We start from the raw sequence: 19,428 nt of genomic DNA, 5'->3' as shown, positions 1-19,428 counted from the left end.
AAATTCAAAGACATAGAAAACTGGAAAATTCAAATCTAATGAAAGACAGATGATTTATTCTGCCTGCATGTATGTAGCTAATATATTCACTGCTCCAGGAGATCTCAGGAGCCAAGTTTGTAGCAGAGTTGTTTTTTGTTTTTTGGTTTTTTTAAGAACCTGATACCTAAGGATATAACAAAAGTATTCAGCCAGGTTAAAAAATTTGACAAAAGTAGAAGAAACTCTTCAAATTCAAGGCTTATAACCCTTTTGAATGTGTGAAGACCAGGATTAAACTATTCTTGAGAACCAGGGTTCCTAAGGGTGCTTGTGTGGTGACAAAGTACTGGACATGTAAAGCTATTCATGCATAACTGTGCTCCTAATGATCCCGTGGCAATTTATTTTTTGACCTATATTTATTTTGTTGGGTAAATGTCACATCCACCTTTTGTCTCTTTATTAGCATAGCTCATCAGGCGCTGTGTATGTGTGTGTTTGTATATGCACAACACATACACATAATTACACATAAGTCCTTTGGTGTCACTTTTCCCAGAGCAGAGTAACACTTCGCATATGAAATGAATTTTTATAGAAATAATGCTACAGAGATAATTTTTTCCAACCATTTTTTTCCTTTTTACTAATACATAAGAGAAATGGAAATAGTGAGTCAGAATATATCTGTAATCACATGGCATGAAGAGAAATTAAATTTCCAAAACACTCAGCTTTGTGTCTCAGTTCAGAAAGAACTCTGTAAACTTGGGCTATACAACATTCATCACAGATCTGGCGTTTATGACTGATAAACTGTTTTGAGAAGCAGCATCATCTCAGCCCTGAGCAGACAAAGATATTTCGCAACAGTCCTCTCACTGAAGTTAGCTGGAGCTAAGGAAGTGTTCTGGGAAATCAAGCCTGTACAGTGAAAGCAGAGCACTGGGAATACAGGGTGAGAACTTCGGCTCTTCCACAAACTCATTGCTTGACCTTCATCAGAACAGAAGTGCAAGAGTGACCTGGGACTGTTTTCCTATCATTGGGCTGTCCCTCTTTAACAAGGCCTTGTTTGTCTTGCTATCCATCAGAATCTCATTTCCTCAGCCCAAAATAAAAAGTCAAGGTGGGGAAAATGCCCTATAAAGGGATGTTTTATGAGTTATGAAGCCCAAGCCCTAGACCCAGAAAACCTCGCTGACAGGTTTCCCCCTTCTTACACAATGCAGAGGAGGAAGTATTACTCCACAAACTAAGATTTCACTGGATAAAGCACTGGATGTTTCAGTCAGACTTCCCAACTTGCACAATCCCTCCTGCCCCTCTGCCACTGTCCAGAGAAGAAAGACAGTGCTCCTGGCCCACAGCTGGGGAATCCTCCTTGTCCCACCACCTGGTGCTCCTCCAGGATGCTGCCACAGGCCCCGGGTCCAGTCTGCACACCCACCACTGTCCCCAGCTACTCCACAGCACTGCAGGCATGGGCTCTTGCCATGCTTTCCTCTAGCAGCTCGTTTCCTTGACCTCTAAACAATGAAAGTCTGTGCAAGAATGAAGGGATTAAAAAAAAAAAAAAACCTACATGATGACTGGGATTAAAGCAAAAAAAAAAAATTACAGGAGTGCAAAGTACAAAGGGGGTTAAAAAAAGGAAGGAAACTTGAATAGCATTGAATATTTGGATTCTTTTTGTTTGAGAGGTGTTGGGGTTTTTTTAAAGCTGCTTGGAAATGTAGAGGGTTTTCTTTTTTTCATAAAAGTGTTTTATAGACATTTTTGCAATTAGAAGAATCTCCTTTATATATTTAGCACTATTTAGAGGGGACTGCGAAGATAAGGCTGCTGAGGAATGCTGCAGGCTAAAGCTAGGTTCTCCAAACTGGCTTTTGTTGCACCAATGTGAATCACTTAATAATTCATATTTCAGAATACATTAATGCAAATTATAATTTTAGCTTGCTATTGAATTTTTAAATATGCACTACAAGCAATTTATGTTTCTGTTCATTTTCCCAGGTAAAACTGTTTAGACGTTTTTAACATATGCTTGGTTTCATTCATCATATATCATTCCATTGTTTTAATTTGGGGTAATTAAAAATTAGGAACATCACAAATAATACATGGAGCCCTCTGTTCCTGGAAAAATAACATGGAACTGATACTCAGTCTTGTAATTTGAATGAAAGACATTTTTCAGTGATGCTGCAGTAAGACAATAGCAGCGTCCTGTGTTTCTGCAGATAATTTATATCTAAATAGTAATTACTGTGATTAACCTGTAGATATATTTTTCTTTAAATCAGTAGGATTTTTTCTGGATTTTTTGTTTGTTTGTTTGTTTAGATTTACAAGGAATATTTGGTGTAGGAAGGACAAACATTTTGTTCCTCTCCTACTGGGCTGGCTAGATAATTCGAAGACTCAAAATCAGAGGTTATTGAAGATTCATTTTCTTTTTTTTTGTTTCTGGAAACTAATTGTCAGCTTTGACCCTACATTTCAGAGACACGGCGGGAGCCCAAGTGGCATGCAAGCTGTGAGACCCAGAGACCCCAAGCTGGGCTTTGCCCAGGAAAAGGCAAACAGCTCTGTGAGTCTTGCGTTGCCCCTCACCCTTCCAAGGTCCCCACGACAGCCAGTCCTGCCCAAGTGAAAGTGGTCCAGCAATGTGCCACTTCTTAGGGATATATTTAAAGCAGCAGTTGGGGATGGGGCATGTGGTATGCTGTAGTATCTTGCTCTTCCATGAACAGTGCACGTGCCCTCTGTGACTTGTCATGAAGAAGTAAAATGTCCATAGAGAGGGCCAAGAAGTGAGGAGGACATCCTGCCGCCCAGCTGTTCATTCTCTCTTCTTCGTGTTTCTGACTGTGGCTCTCCAGCTCCAGCACGTCTGTGAGGATGTTAACTTGGCTCTTGCCATTGTCGAGGCATCATATAACTTCTTTCCCATTCAACCATACCTATAATGAAGGACAAGAAAGAGACTTCCACACCCTCTTCTCCACCTCTGGGGAAGATGCACCACCACCTCACCTTCCCACTTTTCCCTCCTGGGCAAGGGAAATAAAAATTTCTGCCTTCCATCCCTTTTCAGGACAGCAAAGCCATCTCTTACCACCTATAGTGTCCAACTGCATTCCACAAGCACCTACTAGCCCCCGGCTTCCACTCAGCTGCTGTGACTGCTCAACTGTGATAAACTGGTAGCATTTCCTAGATATGAGATCTACGGACAGATATGACTCACCTAACTGCTGGACATATCCCAGAGCTCCCATATGCAAATCTCATCCTGTACTTAATCAAATATCATCCATCTGGGGGGAAGGAAAGAAAAAAAAAAAAAAAAGGAGGTGCTATTAGAAAAGAAATTGTAATGAGAATAAAAGAGATATCAAGGAAAGAAAACAATTTGTTATAAATTAATATTACAACCTGGGGATATAAATATGTCTGGTTATTGGAACACACATTCTCCCCCTTAAACCATTGCTAGAAGCATAAAACTTCCCACGACATGCTGTATTGGTCAATGTATCTCTGTAAGAAGGTGCTTTGTATCTCAGAGGTAGCATAAGAGCCATTAGACGTGGGTGTTGCTATGGTAACTGCTCTTTTTTTTAATTGAATAGCATAGTAAGTAGTCTTGTAAAACCCACCAACCCGTAACTTGCTGGTGCCCTGAGGCAGCATTAATGCAAGCACCTTTTCTTTGTCTTATTTCCTTCCTAGACAGATTCAGGTATCTCAGCATAAGCTACATCCTTACAAGGGTAGTAACTTTGCCAGCAGAATATGTTCTGATGCCTCTTATTAAAGAGATGGTAAATAGAAGGTCAGGTAAGATACACCAGTTTTATTCCAGTTCGCTTTATATACCATGGAGTCAGGTGGAGAGAAGACTCTCCCCTTCTCTTCCACCTGAGATGGGTAGCCAAAATCTTTTGCTAATGTACCACCATTCATTTCTTTAACACAATGCACCCCCACCCCACCCACCCTAAGCCATGGAGCTGTATTGCAGCCAGCTAGTGAACCATCCAGATAAAGCCTTCCAGTACACCAGCCATTCGGATGAGATGACTTTTGTTTGGTGTAAGATTTTCTCTATCTGTTGACATGTGTCAGGTGTGACTCTTTCTAAATCTCCTAGACCTTCTGCTTTTATAGTACTTTTCAGAAGATCAGTGATCTATTTGATTGCAGAGCTGGGTCACCTGCCTGGATTTTGGATCCTGCCTGTTCTTGCCTCTTTTCGTGTTTTAAGTCAGTAGCAGAATATTTTTATAAGTATAAGAGTATCAGCCCTTCTCCAAGCAGGAAACTCTTTTATTAAACATTCGTTTAATTCAGTCAAACACATCAATTTTTCAGCTTCAGCTCCATAATTCCCCTTTCCACTGCTAATAGGCATGCCTTGTCACAGTTTTGCTGTGGGATGCTCTGCATGGGGCTGGATCTCCAGTTTCATTGTCCTTGGCACTTGCAACTCTCTCCTGGAGTCACTGTCAGACTGTACTTGAGCTGAATGCAGTGTGTTCATACACCATCATCCTTCCCCTCCCAGCCCAGCCACTTGGCCTCAGTACAGTTGTGATATTGTAGATGGTGCACAGGCAGGTCCTGCCCCTGTCTGACCAGAAGGGTACCCACATGAACTGAATGAGTTTTCTGACATTTTCTGACATGGTCAGAATGGGATTTCTGACATTTTTCTCTTTCTTCTCTGTGTTTTAATGTTTATAAATCCACATGACTAATCCTCCCTCTGCTATCCTGTGGAAGCCCACTTGAAAGGAGCACTTCATGATAAAGAGGAGATAACTGTCTTTAATGCCAAAAGAATCACTAACCTTAAGGCTTCTTTTGTTTAGACTTTTCATTTATATGTTGTCTGGGGCAAAGTCCACAGCTGAGATCTTGGTAATCCCCATTCAGGCGCTGCCAAACAAAGGTGGCACTGACACAGATATTTAAGCTAAGCTTTTTTACCTAAAAAATGTTTCCTAGTCATCTAAAAGTTCTGCTTTGAATATTGCATAGTTTCAGTTTCAGCAGAGCTCAAACTCTTCAAATCCAAAACTATGGGTTATCATACCTAAGTCTACCAAGAAACTGTCAGAGCACCTGACACGTGCCAGCAGGATTGAGCTGCCCACGTAATTCTGGTTTCTTCTAAAGTGCTGCTGAGATAGTGGGCACTCTCCCACCTCCAGGCTGTATCCCAAGTGCAACATGGAAACCCCCTACTTCTCCTAGCAGCACTGTGAGAAAAACAATTCAGGATTTATTGGCTTAGTCTTTGCTCCAAGACCCTTGCTTATGTATTTTTTCAATGGCGTGTTGATGATAAATTAAAATAGGTTAGCCAGAAATGCTGCCAAATACAAATCTCAGCTTCAGACAGCTGTAAACTTTGGGTACGTTAGAGATAGAAGCTGAACAGTATTGTCAGAGCCCATGATGTATTTATTAACCAGAAGTGAGAGAATTTATCCTGCTTCAGTGAACTGAACTTTGGGTGTCACGTAAGCCTGGTGTTGCTCTGCCATTTGGGAAGTTAATTTCCAGCTAGAAGGAAGTTACGGCCTTTAATCAAAGGCTTGTGAAAAGTGACTCATTTTCCTAGGTCGGCAAAGGTTTCTAATTTGTTTTGATATTTTTGGTCCTATCTAGAGAATGTTCCTTATTGGAAAAGACAGATTAAAGAAACAGATTTTAAAAAAGGGGAGGAAACGCTTGATGTGCACTTGAGGTGCCTGGATTTGTTGAAATATGGGCTTGGAAAGTCTGAGTGATCTTCTCATTCAGATCACAACTTCACTGTAAAGGAAAGGTCACTTTTGCTTGTGTTCTGGGGCAGCTTTTTCTCTTTTGTCCCCTTGGTAAGATCTCTCCTTTTGTATTATTATGGATGTACCTTGGTTTTGAACTTTTCCTTTTTCCTCTTTTTTTTTTTTTTTTTTTGGACCAAGAACTGATATTTCATCTTTTAAAGGATTTACAAGAAAAAGAAATAATATATGCACCACTGTGGAAAAGCATGTCTCTGTTCATACCTTTGCATTTTACAGGAAAATATGTCATTCCTTTCAGATCCATGAATTAAGATGCACTATTTTTTGCTGAAGGCTATTTTAAATTAGGCTAATAAATTGCTGCTCTCTGCCTTGCGTGATAATGCATTACATTATCTACTGATGTACACGTATTGTTTGACTCTAATGGTGTGGAAATTAAATGTTAGACATGGGCCAGATGTTCCTATAGATGAATATGAAGTATGACTCTGTCGTAGCTGAGTCTCAATGGGACAGAAGGTAGATGGTGAGGTTTTCTGAACCACAGCAACAAAAAATCTTAAGTGGGTCACTTGCATCCACACCCAAGATCCAGCCCTAACACGGAACAGTTGGAGCAACATTATCAACCTGAGCTCTGCTATTATTCCTCAGCCAGGGTTAGTGCCTTTCTTACTTCAAATGCTTCAATGCTTATAAAGGCACAAAGAATGGCTCAGAGAGATAGTAAATGTTTGCTGTCCTTGTCAGACTGACAGACACAGCTGGGGTGCATCCCTGGCTCCTGCCTTAGCTACAAACATTTTGAAGCTCTCCCTCTGCCCTTCCCCCTCTCCTTGTGTATTTTCATACAGTGGCTGAGGGGGCAAACAGATGTACATTACAGTGAATATTAATGAAGGTCCCCCACTGGCATCTCCTCTCAGGAAAAGGCAGGGGGAGAACAGTTTACAATCTCACTCACAGGGCTAAATTACCCAGTGACTCATAATCTAAGTACCAGCAGAATGCTGCTGAACATGGGTATTTAAGATATTTGATAATGATGGACAGAGGCATTTTAAAAATTGGTAATAAAGCAGCTTTGCTTTGGGAATGCTCTGACTCACTACAGCTCACTAGCACATAAAAAAGTATTCCTAACTATGAGATTAACTGAATGTTTATATTTGTGTGTGTGTATGTGCATGTATGTTCATACTGTGTGTGAGGTAGGAAGGAAAGACAATTTTTTGCATTTTTGGCAGAGGTATGTAAGTAAACCAGAAGGACTTTTGGGAGCACTGAGTTGGTAATACATGGATTTCTTATCACTAAAAGGGAGAGATGAATTTTCTCTTCTTTTTGCCAGCCCTGCTTGCAGGAATGCTCCCCTTTAACCACTGAGGTCAGTGCAACTCTTTACTGAGGATTTTTTAACACTGACCGAACATGCAGATGGCCGAAGACTGGTGCAAGAGGGAAGATCATGAACTGCAGAATGAGTGTGGGAATGAGCAGTGGCACGCAGGAGCAGAAAACAACTTTGCAGCCAGGGAAAGGGCTTTTATAACTGCCTCTGGAACAAGGTGCAGCGAGCTGCCCTGTAGAGTGAAGTGAGGTGAAGGAGACCTGGCCATGGCCATGGCACCGCATTGCTGCTGAATGGGCAGTGGTCCTCACCTGTGTCCTGCGAGGGAGTCAGTCATTTCTGAGGCAAAGGGCACATCTGGTTTGAGAGTTCTGAGCTGCTACTGTGTCCTAACCCACTCTGCTGCCAGGATAATATTTCTGCAAAGATTGTGGGCATAAGCTTGTTTTTGTGTGCCCAAGCTCACTGAAGGCAAGGGATTGTAAAGAGTTATGTTATTCTCCCTGCTGAATGTGGCAGTTACCCCCAGGAGCATCAGGCCCTGACAGCGAGCACCATGCCATCCACACCCATGTCAAACACAGCTCTATGAGCAGCATGCTGTGTTGGAGGAAAGATGGGCACAGGGTGTAACCCACTGCAGCCCACAGGCATCAATGTCTGTGTCATGGCTGTCAGAATCATCAAAGGGACCTCACCATGAACAAGCCAGAGTCCCTACCAGGGATGGTGTTGCAGCACTGATCCCAGGTGAAAGCCAGCATCAGGTCTTCAATGTGTCATTTTAGAAAGCAAGGCTTATTCCCCATCGAGCTGCAGCGTTTCTTGGGCCTCTTCAGTGGCAGGCACCGTCAGATATACTGGAGAATGTTTTCATCACAGCTAACAGAGGGCTATCCAGATTGCTCGTAACTGTTTTTAGCACAGTAAACATGCAAACCAAGTGCCTGGGGAAAGAAAAAAAAAAAAAAAAGAAAGAAAAAACCTCTCCTTGCAGTAGCTGATCATTTTAAATTAAATCTCAATCTATCAATCTAGTTACTGTGTGAGAGGGAGAGAACCAGCCTTGAATGATTTAGGATGTGGGTGATCTGAGATGGCTGCTAGCCCTGTGACCCTGTTCAGGGACCCAACCCAACCAAAGTACTCCTGTTGCCAGCATGTGGACAAGGCACAGGACAGGGTGGTCCCACCAGCCTGGCCTCCATCATACATTTCGTGGGCCAAGGGAGTCTGTCAGAGCCTGAAGTGACTTTCTGTCTGCACCTCACTGAGCTTCCACAGAAAGCAGGGTTTGTGGCAGTTGGGTGTCTTTGGTGGTACCAGAGGAAGCACAAGCACTTCTGCCCATGCTGCTCCAATGCTGGTTTCCTCTTTGGTCAGACTGAGCTGAGTATGGCTCAGGAGTACTGGATGCCATGGCAGGTGGGCACCATCTGAGATGGGACCAGAGATTGGGGTGCTCCTCCTGGGCACCCTGCACCCTTGACATCTGCAGTCCCACTCCTCCGTGGATGGGGATATAGTGAGGTGGGAATGAGTTACCTTTTGGTCTGTGGGCTCAAGGATTAACCCTTTCTAATGAAGCTGGTCCAAAGTACTTTAAAATGTGAAGATAGAGAGGGTTCATCTGATGAAATGTGATATTTAGTGTCTTCATATCTTTTCTCTCTCAAAGTCATTGTTAGCTGTGTTCATGAATGAAGAACAAAAGAAAAATATAAAGGCAGCTGCCAATTTTGATACCAGTTTTGGGTCTGAGTGGAGGCGGGAGGGGGAGAGGATGGCATGTGTTCATCTGCATTTCAAGAACAATGAGCCTCAACCTGAAACTATTTCCTATTTGAAAATGATGATTAGATAGTACCAATTTAGCTTACTGTATAGTCCCCACCATCTGAGCATATGAGGCACAGCCCTGTTTGAGCAGGGAGGTTGGACAAGATGACCTCCAAAAGTCCCGGCCAACCTCAACCCGTCTGTGATTCTGTAATCTCAAAGATGCTGCAAAGGATGAATAAATGAAGTCTATGATACCCTGTTTTGTTAAGTTGCAACAGGGAATAGAGGCATGGAGTCATGTACTTAAGTGTACAGTGGTTTGGTTGGTGCTGAGAAGCACTATCAGGACAACCTAATGTGCAGCCTTGTTCCCTTAAACAGCCCTGTCTGATCTATGAAAGTACCTGCAGTAGCCTTGATTACCTATTGAGGCCTCTTAGTCCAAGAGAACAAGTTTTTTATCCATCTTATAACACCTCCCTTGTTTTTAACACAGTGTGTGCCTTATATATTAATTAGGTTTCTTGCAACTCACATTTCAAAGGTCTGCAGCTCCTCAATATACCTCAAGAAAGCATCAGGTTTTCCATACTTGCACAGTAGCAGGTATTTTGGAAACAGCACCTTCCAGCTACTGCAGTGGAAGGAAGCTTCATCAATTCTTAATTCAGTGGAAACTACTAAATTAAAAATCCTTAAAGTATCTGGATCCAGGGAAATCCAAGGCTTGATTCTGCATTTATCAACTGAATGGGGATATTTCTCTTATACTCTGTGAGACCCCTGGCTGAAGGAACTTTAGACTAAATACAAGTAGTATTTAATTATGGGGACAGGGGGGAGGGAACCAACTATCTAAATCCTTTCCTTTTCTTATAAAGGTGAGTTGTCATTCTAGAAACCCTGACTTTTCTATAGGTCTTTATATGCAACCTTCCCTGAGGGAAATGGGTGGGGGTTTTCTACATATTTGCCTCATAATTCTAGATCCTTGCTGGTTGAATAAATTAAAGTGATGTGATAATGATTTGTTAAAATGATTTCTTACAGCTCAGAGGACTCTCATGGCAGCCAGGCAGTGATAGAAACTGAAGGACAGGCATTTTCTCTCTCTTCACCAGAAGAAGGTGCCCAATGATCTTGCACAGGTTTTTTCCTGTCTGTGACAGGTTTGTGATGGGCTTGCCACCTTCTGTTTGGCATGTTCTCCACTTTGCAGGATTTTCTCCTTTATGTCTCTGCTTTCATGGTCTCTACAAAAACTTCCATGGAAATTCTTAAATGAGAGCTTGTCCTTCCTTCCTTAATAGGATGTGGACCTGTGGCCAAGGAAAACTGAGCAAAGAAAGAAAGAAAGAAAAAAGAAAGAATGAAAGAAGAAAGAAAGAAAGAGTTTTCCAATGGCCATCAGGCTGTTATGACAATATAAGCATTTAGTGTGGATTTGACCTGCAGCTTCAGCCCAGGATCGTGAGCCTGAGCTCTGACTGATGATGTGAGCAATCTCTCTGTCACACTAAACCAGCTTGAAGTGTCAGTGTATGATGGAAAAATGCTAAATGACAAAACAGATGGGAAATAATAAGTCTTTATTTTGTGAGCCTACTGAGTATTGTTTGCTTATGATGAAACCTCTGCAAATACAACCCTGTAGATATCTTGAATAGGGTCTCAAATCAGAGCTACTATGTGAAATACTCATCAGTGGATTCCTCTTTAAAAACACATTTTTCTTAAAAAAAAAAAAAGTTGAGGTTAAACTGTTCAAGAAGAAAATGCTTCAGATCGATCTCTTGGCCCTAGGTGTTGGAATTTTGTCTCATTGAAAGTGACACTCACATAATACTTCCAACCACGCTCATCCTGCATGACGGGGAGGGCAGCCATGGTTACACAAATAAATAATGGTTGCATCTGAAGGAGAAAGTTCAGTCAGCTGACATAAGCAGAGACAGCTTTGCTTGTTCTATAAAGCGTGAGGGCCTACTTCTGTCCAAGGAAATAAACAGAAGTTGCCTGCAAGCTTATCCTCCTACAGTGTTAAAATATTTCCTCCCTGTACTTGTTAATTTCTATATGTTTTAATATATGCCATTGCCTCTGCTGCCTGCTGCTCTCTTCTCCCTTCTCCAAAGGTTCTCTTTTTTTCCAACTTCTCTTTTCACTATTCCCCGCTCTCATTTCTTTTCCTTTTGTGCAACATCCCATCATGTACTATCATGTTTTATCCTCTCTCTACACCATAGACTCCAGCTAGTACTTGTAAACTCCCCTGGCAGTTGTCCTGCAGCTTTCCATACTAGCCCTTCCTTCACTCGTTGTCCAGAGCCAGTTATGGCCATTTGTTTGCATATGCATAAGGTACAGGCACATTCTTTTTTAAAGATCTTATCCCACAGCTATGCCAAGTTACTAATACCATTTCATCATTTAAAATGCTTCATTCTTCAAAGAGGAAGTGAGACCCTGCTGGCTGCTTACAGTGACTGATAAAATGGCAACCACAGGAAGTCTAAACTATAAAATTAATCTATGTGGGCTGGTTCATGACCCTGACAAAACATCCATCCGTGCAATAATCCTTGTCTTTGGTCTACCACTTATCAAACCATAAAGAAATGGACAGATTTTTGTTATCTAACAGCACCCTTTTCTGAGAGATATATAAGGAAACTTAAATAACAGACCTTTCTGGGAAGCATATGGTACAGCAGCAGAAAAATGTGACTCTAGCAGTGGGACTCTGCCATGGTAACCTCACTCAACATGGGGAATACTGTGTCTTCTCCTGGTTGGCCTGTGCTTTCAACCTCTTTTAAAGAGACATTAATTTGCTCAGGAATTATTTCAGTGGAGAAATCCTACTCACTGCAAAAAGAGGACACTTTCCTAGGACAGGGATGGACTTTAACATGCCCACTGAAACTCTGCTGAGTCTCTAGTCTTAGGGGAGTGTGGATGATTCCCTAGTTCACTCAGGCTCAGAAAAAGACTGTGTTCACTTTTTGTCAGATCCTGTTGCTTAAACAGAAACTCGGACACTTGGCTGGTTTTGCTCATATAGCAGCATCCAGCATCTTCTCCTGCAGCCTCTGACATTATAATTGGCGCTCACATTCTTCCAGTGGGGAGAACCAGCAGCAGGAAACCCAAGGGGGTCAGTGAGGAGAAGAAAGAGGAATTCCTGCCAGACACTGTAGGGATGTTGAATTGTCCCTCTGGGTGTGTGTCACTACACACACATCAATCTGTGGAGAGGGGCTCGCTCACAAATCTACCCCTTCTCAGGTGCTTTGAGCTAACTCTTGAATTTCAGAAAAAGACACACTTGGACAACCAACGTAAGATAAGGAAGCCAACCCAAACAGCATGCACCAAGCCACACACATGGGAGTGACAGGCAAGCTGTTTGGTGCAGGATGTTATTGTTGACAGGAGAGAGATGTATGTAAACATTAATGGACACATAGGACCCAGTTTCCCTGTGCACTTTAGAGAACACACAGGTCCCAGTTCCTACCCTGAAGATCTTACCACTGAATACGCTGCTCTTACGTTCTTAAAATTTTGCCAAACTTAATTGTTTAAACCAAATCATTAAACTGAATATTTTTCTTTTCCTGCTATCTATCCAAACGTAAGGAACTGGGAGAAGTTCAACTGAAGTATTTCACTCTTTTTTTTTTTTTTTTTTTTTATTAAGTTGATATGAAACCAAGGGAAATTATTTGTTTGAAAAACAAAAAATCATACAGCCTTCATTAAGATGTCCTAACACTTGAAAGTGAGTATCTGCTTTCAGGATGTTTCTGTGCATATGATTCTTTGCCATTTCATTGGACATTTTTCTCAAATGTGGCAAATTATATATATATACGTACGTGTGTGTATGTGTGTAAATGAAAATCACCATAAGTCCAAGGAAAATTTTTGAAGCTTAGCAACTGAAGTATCTGAAGAATCTCACTTTCAAACTCTTCCAGTGAGGATACTTCATTCTTTCATGCCTAGAGACCAAATTATAGGGTCATGCTATCAAGTGACTTGGCATGTTCCAGGCAACAGTGTAACCTGGTCATTCCTTGCAGTGGCTGAAGAATAGTGTGTTACTGCCACTGGAGTACAAAGTCAGGGAATTTTGTGTTTCAGTTCCCATTTCTCCAACTATTCATGCCCAGAAAGAAAAGGAGTGAGTGAGATGAGGTAGAGTTTTGGGCAAAAGTTGAGCAAGGGAGATCATCTCAACTTTAATTTCATTATTTTCTCATTTTTAACCTATTTGATTCTGGTATCTTTTTATTCTTTCCTTATTATGCAACTATATGCTATCCATTTAAAATATCCTTTTTATTTCCAGGCAAGCATAATAGTAAAATAAGTGCATCATTTTCCTTGCACTGTAGCTAGATAAAATGTTTATGAAATTGTCTGTGACAGTTCCTTGACAAAGAAAACCAGAGATATTACTATAGTAACATTCAAAGGTGATTGCAATGAAAATAAAATAATTCAAACTAAGGCAATGTTTGCTCACATAACATGAGTCATTTGGATTGTGAGTTCCTGACAATGGTGAAATAAGGCGAAAATTATCAAGGAAGAGCGACAATGTGCCCTCACTCCATACGGCCGACTCCAAAGGTTCTCACTGTCAACCAAGGAAAGAACAATAACACAAAAGTGGAACATATATTCCTCTTTAGCAGACTTAAGATATGCACTAACAGTGGCCGAGTTAGCTTTCACATATGCTTTGGATTGTCTCTTGATTTCTGTACAAGCTCCTGTTTATAGCAGTGAAGTGTCTGTGCAGAGAGGGACTCAGTGCCCTTTGGATCAGGCTGTGAATACGAAAGACAGCACAGAGATGTTCATGACAGATCAGAAATATGCAGAAAGAATCTGAGAGCAGATTTTACCCTGCACAGGAACGTGGCGTCAAATGGGGTCATTCCTGATCTGCCCCCTGCAAAACACACATAATAATAAAAATAAATGTAAAGCTTCTGTGCTACTGAAGACCTCCAAGCTCTTAAATAGCTAAAACCAAGGTGCCAGATTCTGGTCTTCTGTGCAGGTCCATTGATGTGCTGGAGATACAGAGTCTGACATTAGAAGCTTAGCACAGTGGAGGTGAGATGAAGAGCACCACAAAAAGACAAGGTTATGATTTTTCCATATAGAAAGACTGATCAGGGGCTTCTGCCCTTAGTGATTTCACTTTAAATGACAGGCAAAGAAAAAATATTGAATAGAAGACTGTTCATATCTCTCTAATGTGCTGTACCTGTTTGGCTTGATACAATGGTAGCTATGAGTTTGGGGAGTTACTCCTTGGAACTGCAAAGACATGGGGAAAATGCAGCCATATCAGACACGGAACCCTTAGTCTCTCTACCCCTGATTTATGCTACATTCACTCAAGAGTGGGCAAAAACACACTTCAGATGTCATAAACACAGTGAAATAAGTGGTACCTCAGAATAGGTGTCTTGCCTCATAAAACAAGGAATGGCACAGATATAAAGTTGATTTGCCTACCACGGAATCTGTATCCAGAAGAGGCAATTCCAGAGGCAGCTACCTGCCTTGGTAGAGGGAAATGGAATGCATCCAAGGGCATGAGGTGGGTGGGCAGAGGAGAAGGACAGGACAGAGGCAAGGGAAATAGTTTAGGTTTAAGAAAGAAAATATTTCAAAATCACCTTAACAGCAAGCTTGATTGACTCTGAAGTAGGAAAGTTCAAAGATATTGTGCTTCTACTGCCGAAATTTTAATTAGTCTGTGGGTAAACGGGAGCTTTGAAGTTGTCTACACAGCAATTTTCATGTGCCCTGTTGACTTGAAGAGACCAAAGACTCCAGCAATATTCAAAGCTACCCTCTGCACATGTGTAAATGATTCCACAAAGTGCAATAGTGGTGATTTAGGTCTTTTTAAGGATGTGCATGCTAATTCCAAAAAAAGACCTTCCATGCAGACCTATAGGTCTCAAAAGAATAGCTGCAAACACAGGTTCCCAGAAGTGCTGAGACCTGCAGACCCAGTATAGACCACTCTTAGTTTACCCCAAGAAACTCTGAGCAATAAAATAGTGTGATAAAATCCTCCAGTTTGTAGAAAAATCAGATTGTGTTCATTTCCATGAAAATTACGCCTTTGGTTGAGCTACTTTTGACTTACAGCAAGAGATGAATTTGACCTGCTCTCTCTTTCTCATCTGCTGGGCTGCAGCTGGGCCCTCTAGCACTGTATATGTATTCCAAGCTCATCTAGATGTTGAAACAAAAGCACAAATTAGATGACAATCTTTGATTCTTTCTGTTTGCTGCCAATACCTGTTTGTCACTATAATGGTATTAATCATCTTTTATTTATAGCAGAACATTGGAAGCCTCCATTTTTCCCTTTTGATTTATTTGTAGGACAACAGGTGCACAACTTAAGCAGGTGTATGGATGTGTGCATATGTTGTGAGTTTGCTGATAGCCACAAAACATCTTTAGTAAATTATTACTTGTATCAAAGCTGCCATTATTTTTATTTCATGCCTAAACTTAATTCCACAGCTGTTAGCTCCCACAGTCCATTAGCTGCTTTGTGTCGCAACTGCAGTAATGCAACTCCGGGGTGCAAGACCTCTTCTCTCACCCTCCAAAAACCCACACAAACAAAACATCCCAAAACCACACACTGCTTCCAGTTTCTTCTGAAACTTGGGAGAGGTACTGAAAATGTATCAACAGTTTCCACTGGCAACTGCTGCAGAATAGCATGTTACCAGTTCAACAGCTGACACGAAATGCCTTTCCATATGTAAAGCTGTGCCTTAAACACACAAGGGACACTGAGAAAAAACTTTGTACTTTCTTTTTCTTTTGTCTAACAGTAAATGGGTAGTGAAGAAGTGCTGGATGCTTTAAAAAAATCCAGTTATAATTTTGGATCCAAGCTGTGAGAACACTCACTGGAGACAACTGTTCTCCCATGGGCTAGCCTTGAATAAACAATCACAGCTCTGTGTGATATTAGTTCTTAACCAGATTCTAGCATTGAGTTGTTGCCTCGCCATGGTTACTTGCCTTTTAAACCAATGTTTCTTTTCCTTTTTTTTTGCCAAGATTCTTGCTTGCTTGGCAGTGGCTCGTTCTCATTTGAACTTTTGCCCCATTTTAATCTCCACCAAATTTCTGCTCTAAAAGAACCTTTTCACTGATATCTCTTTGTTGTCCTGAATTTCTTTTCTATGTGTGAGAACTTCTTGGGGACATGGCTTACGGGAAAGAGCCCAAAGTGACTGTCTTCTTCTGAGTATCCAGCAGCTGGCAGGCATCTGTGTGCTTAGAAAACAAAGCTGCAACAGCACAAGACAGTAGCCACTCCCAAAATAAAATTAAATAGTAAAGAGGGACACACACAAACTACCAGGACATTCACTTGGAGATTTATTTGTGCTTGTCAGCTCTTGAGCTCACCTCACTTGAATTCATCTGAGGATAACACTGTTAAAACCCATGTAAGAGTATCACTCTGACACATAGGGGTCCAACACAGAACCCGTCACATGTATTGTGCCTCTAGAGTTGACAGAGCACTTGGGTTGCATGGATCATACTAAAGCCCTAAGGAAGTGGAACATGTCTCTGGTTGCTTTGAGGCACTTCTCCAGCTAACCTGGAAGAAATAAAGCAAGAGCTTCTGTAAAAAAAAGCTAAAATTCCTCTTATACAAGGAGAATATATTATCTTGAAATATCTTGACTACTTTTTTTGCTGCCTTTTGTGGAGATTCTGAAATGAGAAAATCGATGGGAACTTGTTGAAGGTTCTCTCCACAATATTTCTAAGCACATAGTTGACAAATATTATTCCCACTGCTGAAAAAGCAAAAACCACAATCTTGTCTTAGTTGCTCATTCCACTTCCTATTCCTCAGAAAATGTCACTGTATGGTTACATAAAAGAAAGGCAAGTGCATGTGTATAATATACATGTGCATATGTGGATACACATATGTTCAAAACCACAGCAGAAGTATTTCTTACTAATATTTGGTTTTGGTAAAATCCATTTGCTTACCAGAAGCATAACTGCCAAATTTCTGGTGTTAATGAAAGCACAGTTATTACAAATTAGACATCTCTCAGTCTTTGGCTGTATCAGTTTTTGGCTGAGTTTTGAGCATAAAGTAAAATGTAGTTCAAGCCTCTAGGAAAACAAACCCTTTTGGTGTGCTGTATGTAAAATGAACCAGAGTAACATCCTGCTGGTATGTGCATCAGATATTCTGACAGCCAAACCAGAGGCCAGTGATTTAGTCACCTCTACTCACAGATTAATAAAGAGTTGTGTTCATAAACTAACTTGTACCTAAGACTAACTTTCCACCATTTAAAATTTAAAATCTACTTATGGACATTTGAATGCAGAAAAACCAGCAAGTTACCTCTTTCTTTTGAAGCATAATCTTACCAGTATTCTATAAAATAGAAGATTTTAAGCAAAATCAATTAAAAGTCTATCCTTGTTTGCTTTTAGAGAGCAATTTCTTCAAAGTAGCAAAATCAATATTCTGAGATAAAATTTCTAACAAGAATTTCCTTTCTCATAAAATTTTATTGGCAATTTAATTATTCATCTGTATTGAAACAGTAAAACGTAAAGGACAATGCCCTTTTTTTTAATAGTAAAAAGTCTTTATTTACTTTAGAACCCAACAGGAGGTAGATTTTCACCTGAGTTCAATCATTTTTTACATCCTTGGTATCTCTTCATTTTCACAGAATTCTGGCTGACAGAAAAATCACTGGCTAATTGACTAGAGCATGCTTTATATGTGAGTACTGGTTACAGTCTGCTTCACAACCTCCTTGTGTGGAGTTGCAAGTGGGCAAAAGTGCCTCTCCAAACTCAGCACCATACTGTATGCAATCCAGCTGTTATCTTGGGCAATTCTCCCCTTAATGCCTAATGTTTTCCTGCTGCATATGTACACCAGGAAATCATTGTACCACCTTGGGCACAAAAGGGCCCAATGTGTCACTGTGTCACTCAGTCCAAGACGGGAACACTGACATGAGAAAGACCATAGTCCCTTCTGGTCCCTTCCCATAAGAGAGCAGGAGACAGAGAAGGAAGGCTAATCAAAGCCTTGCATAGGGTTTGGCCTCATGGTAGTAATGCTTTGCTTCATTCTAGGCTCTCACATCTGATGATTTCAAAATTATTTCTCTAGCTGGAATCACTGGAAGATGACGGTGGACACAAATATTTTGTCAACATCATGGCAGGGAAGTGGGTATGCAGCCAAATTAGGTAACTTCAGTTCAAGACTCACAGAGACCCACACCTAATACAGCTCCTGCTGCATTTCTTATGCTAGACTGGTCTTTCTGGTGAATGGAAGCCTCCTTTTGTTGTTGGCTACTCCATGGTGAGCAACACAAGAACAAAACAGTACCTTGCAAAAGTGCAGATGGGAGCACACACACAGCCACTCTGTCACCAACTGTGTGGCTCCCACCAGGTAGCAATTAGCACAGAATTTGCACCACAATGTGTAGGCACAATAATCCTAAACTGCTGGCAAGCTCCCTCATCTGGCATCATAGCTGTTCTGGTATTAAGTCAGACAGCCAGCATTGCTCAGCCTTTGGGAAGGGGTCTTCTCCCCACACAATGCTGACTTGAGTCTCAGTTTGGAGTGTTGCTTTCCCACACTGAGCAGTCCCTTGATCTGTGAGTAGTGCCTACGACTTCTACAAGGACCACTTGCAAAGGACAGTTCGGCTCAGCAGGCTCTTTGTAAATGTGTGGCCGTGACACATTCATCAGTAACAATGACCCCGTAATCATTTACAATGCCTTTGGGCCTCCATGGGTAACGAAAAATGCTGCTATGCCAAGCCAATGGGAGAAAAATTTGTGCCATGGTGTTGGCTTTAAAGCTGGAATTGTGAAGCATTATTTGTATTGAAAGATGAAAAACCAAGTGGGAAGGGTGAGAAAACTTGAAAGGAAATAGGCTTAGGGAAACAGAAGCTGGAAGTAATCAATAAATCATAGAATAAAGTAAAGAGAAAGAACCTTTAAAGTACCCCGCTTAAATGTCAAGAGTATTAGAACAAAAGATATCAAAGCAGGAGAATGTGTGACAGCAGAACATGCTGAAACCCTGATGTAAAGTATATTCACTCCTGAGCATAGGAAAAACACTGGCAATGAAGGGCAGCAGAGAAGAACGGAATAAGAAATCAGGTAACTGTGTAGGTTCCTTTTCCCTGTATAGTTTGAACACACAGGATCAATATTATTGTTTCTAGAAGATTCTGGGGAGTAAAACTGAAAAAAACAAACACCATCACAGCAGAGGAAAAGATCAGCTTTAAATTTTATAATGTGCTGAGAGTGTTATCACCTATGCATATGCCATCAATATCGCAGAGTAATAGAATCTTGCTTACACTGTTCTACACCAAAAAGAAACAAGGTCAGCCAAGGCAG

At 41.1% G+C, this 19,428-nt stretch overlaps 2 long non-coding RNA genes across 2 annotated transcripts in view; one reads left to right on the top strand and one right to left on the bottom strand.

Annotated features, from left to right (window-relative positions):
* LOC126646918 (uncharacterized) overlaps positions 1-19,428 on the top strand; it is a 55,078-nt gene that overhangs the window by 31,391 nt on the left and 4,259 nt on the right. The window lies entirely within an intron of this gene.
* LOC126639577 (uncharacterized) overlaps positions 1,177-19,428 on the bottom strand; it is a 32,615-nt gene continuing 14,363 nt past the window's right edge. The window contains exons 2-4 of the long non-coding RNA XR_007628840.1: positions 7,865-8,090; positions 3,239-3,308; positions 1,177-2,951 (exon numbers count right to left, since the gene is read on the bottom strand). This is a non-coding gene — a long non-coding RNA (uncharacterized LOC126639577). The remainder of the gene's footprint in view (positions 2,952-3,238; positions 3,309-7,864; positions 8,091-19,428) is intronic.

The sequence above is a fragment of the Myiozetetes cayanensis genome, unplaced genomic scaffold (genome assembly GCF_022539395.1).
Source record: "Myiozetetes cayanensis isolate MyiCay16 unplaced genomic scaffold, myiCay2020 scf1, whole genome shotgun sequence".
Taxonomy (NCBI): Eukaryota; Metazoa; Chordata; class Aves; order Passeriformes; family Tyrannidae; genus Myiozetetes; species Myiozetetes cayanensis.
Note: the sequence above shows the minus strand (reverse complement) of the source record. Positions and strands in the feature narration are given on the sequence as shown.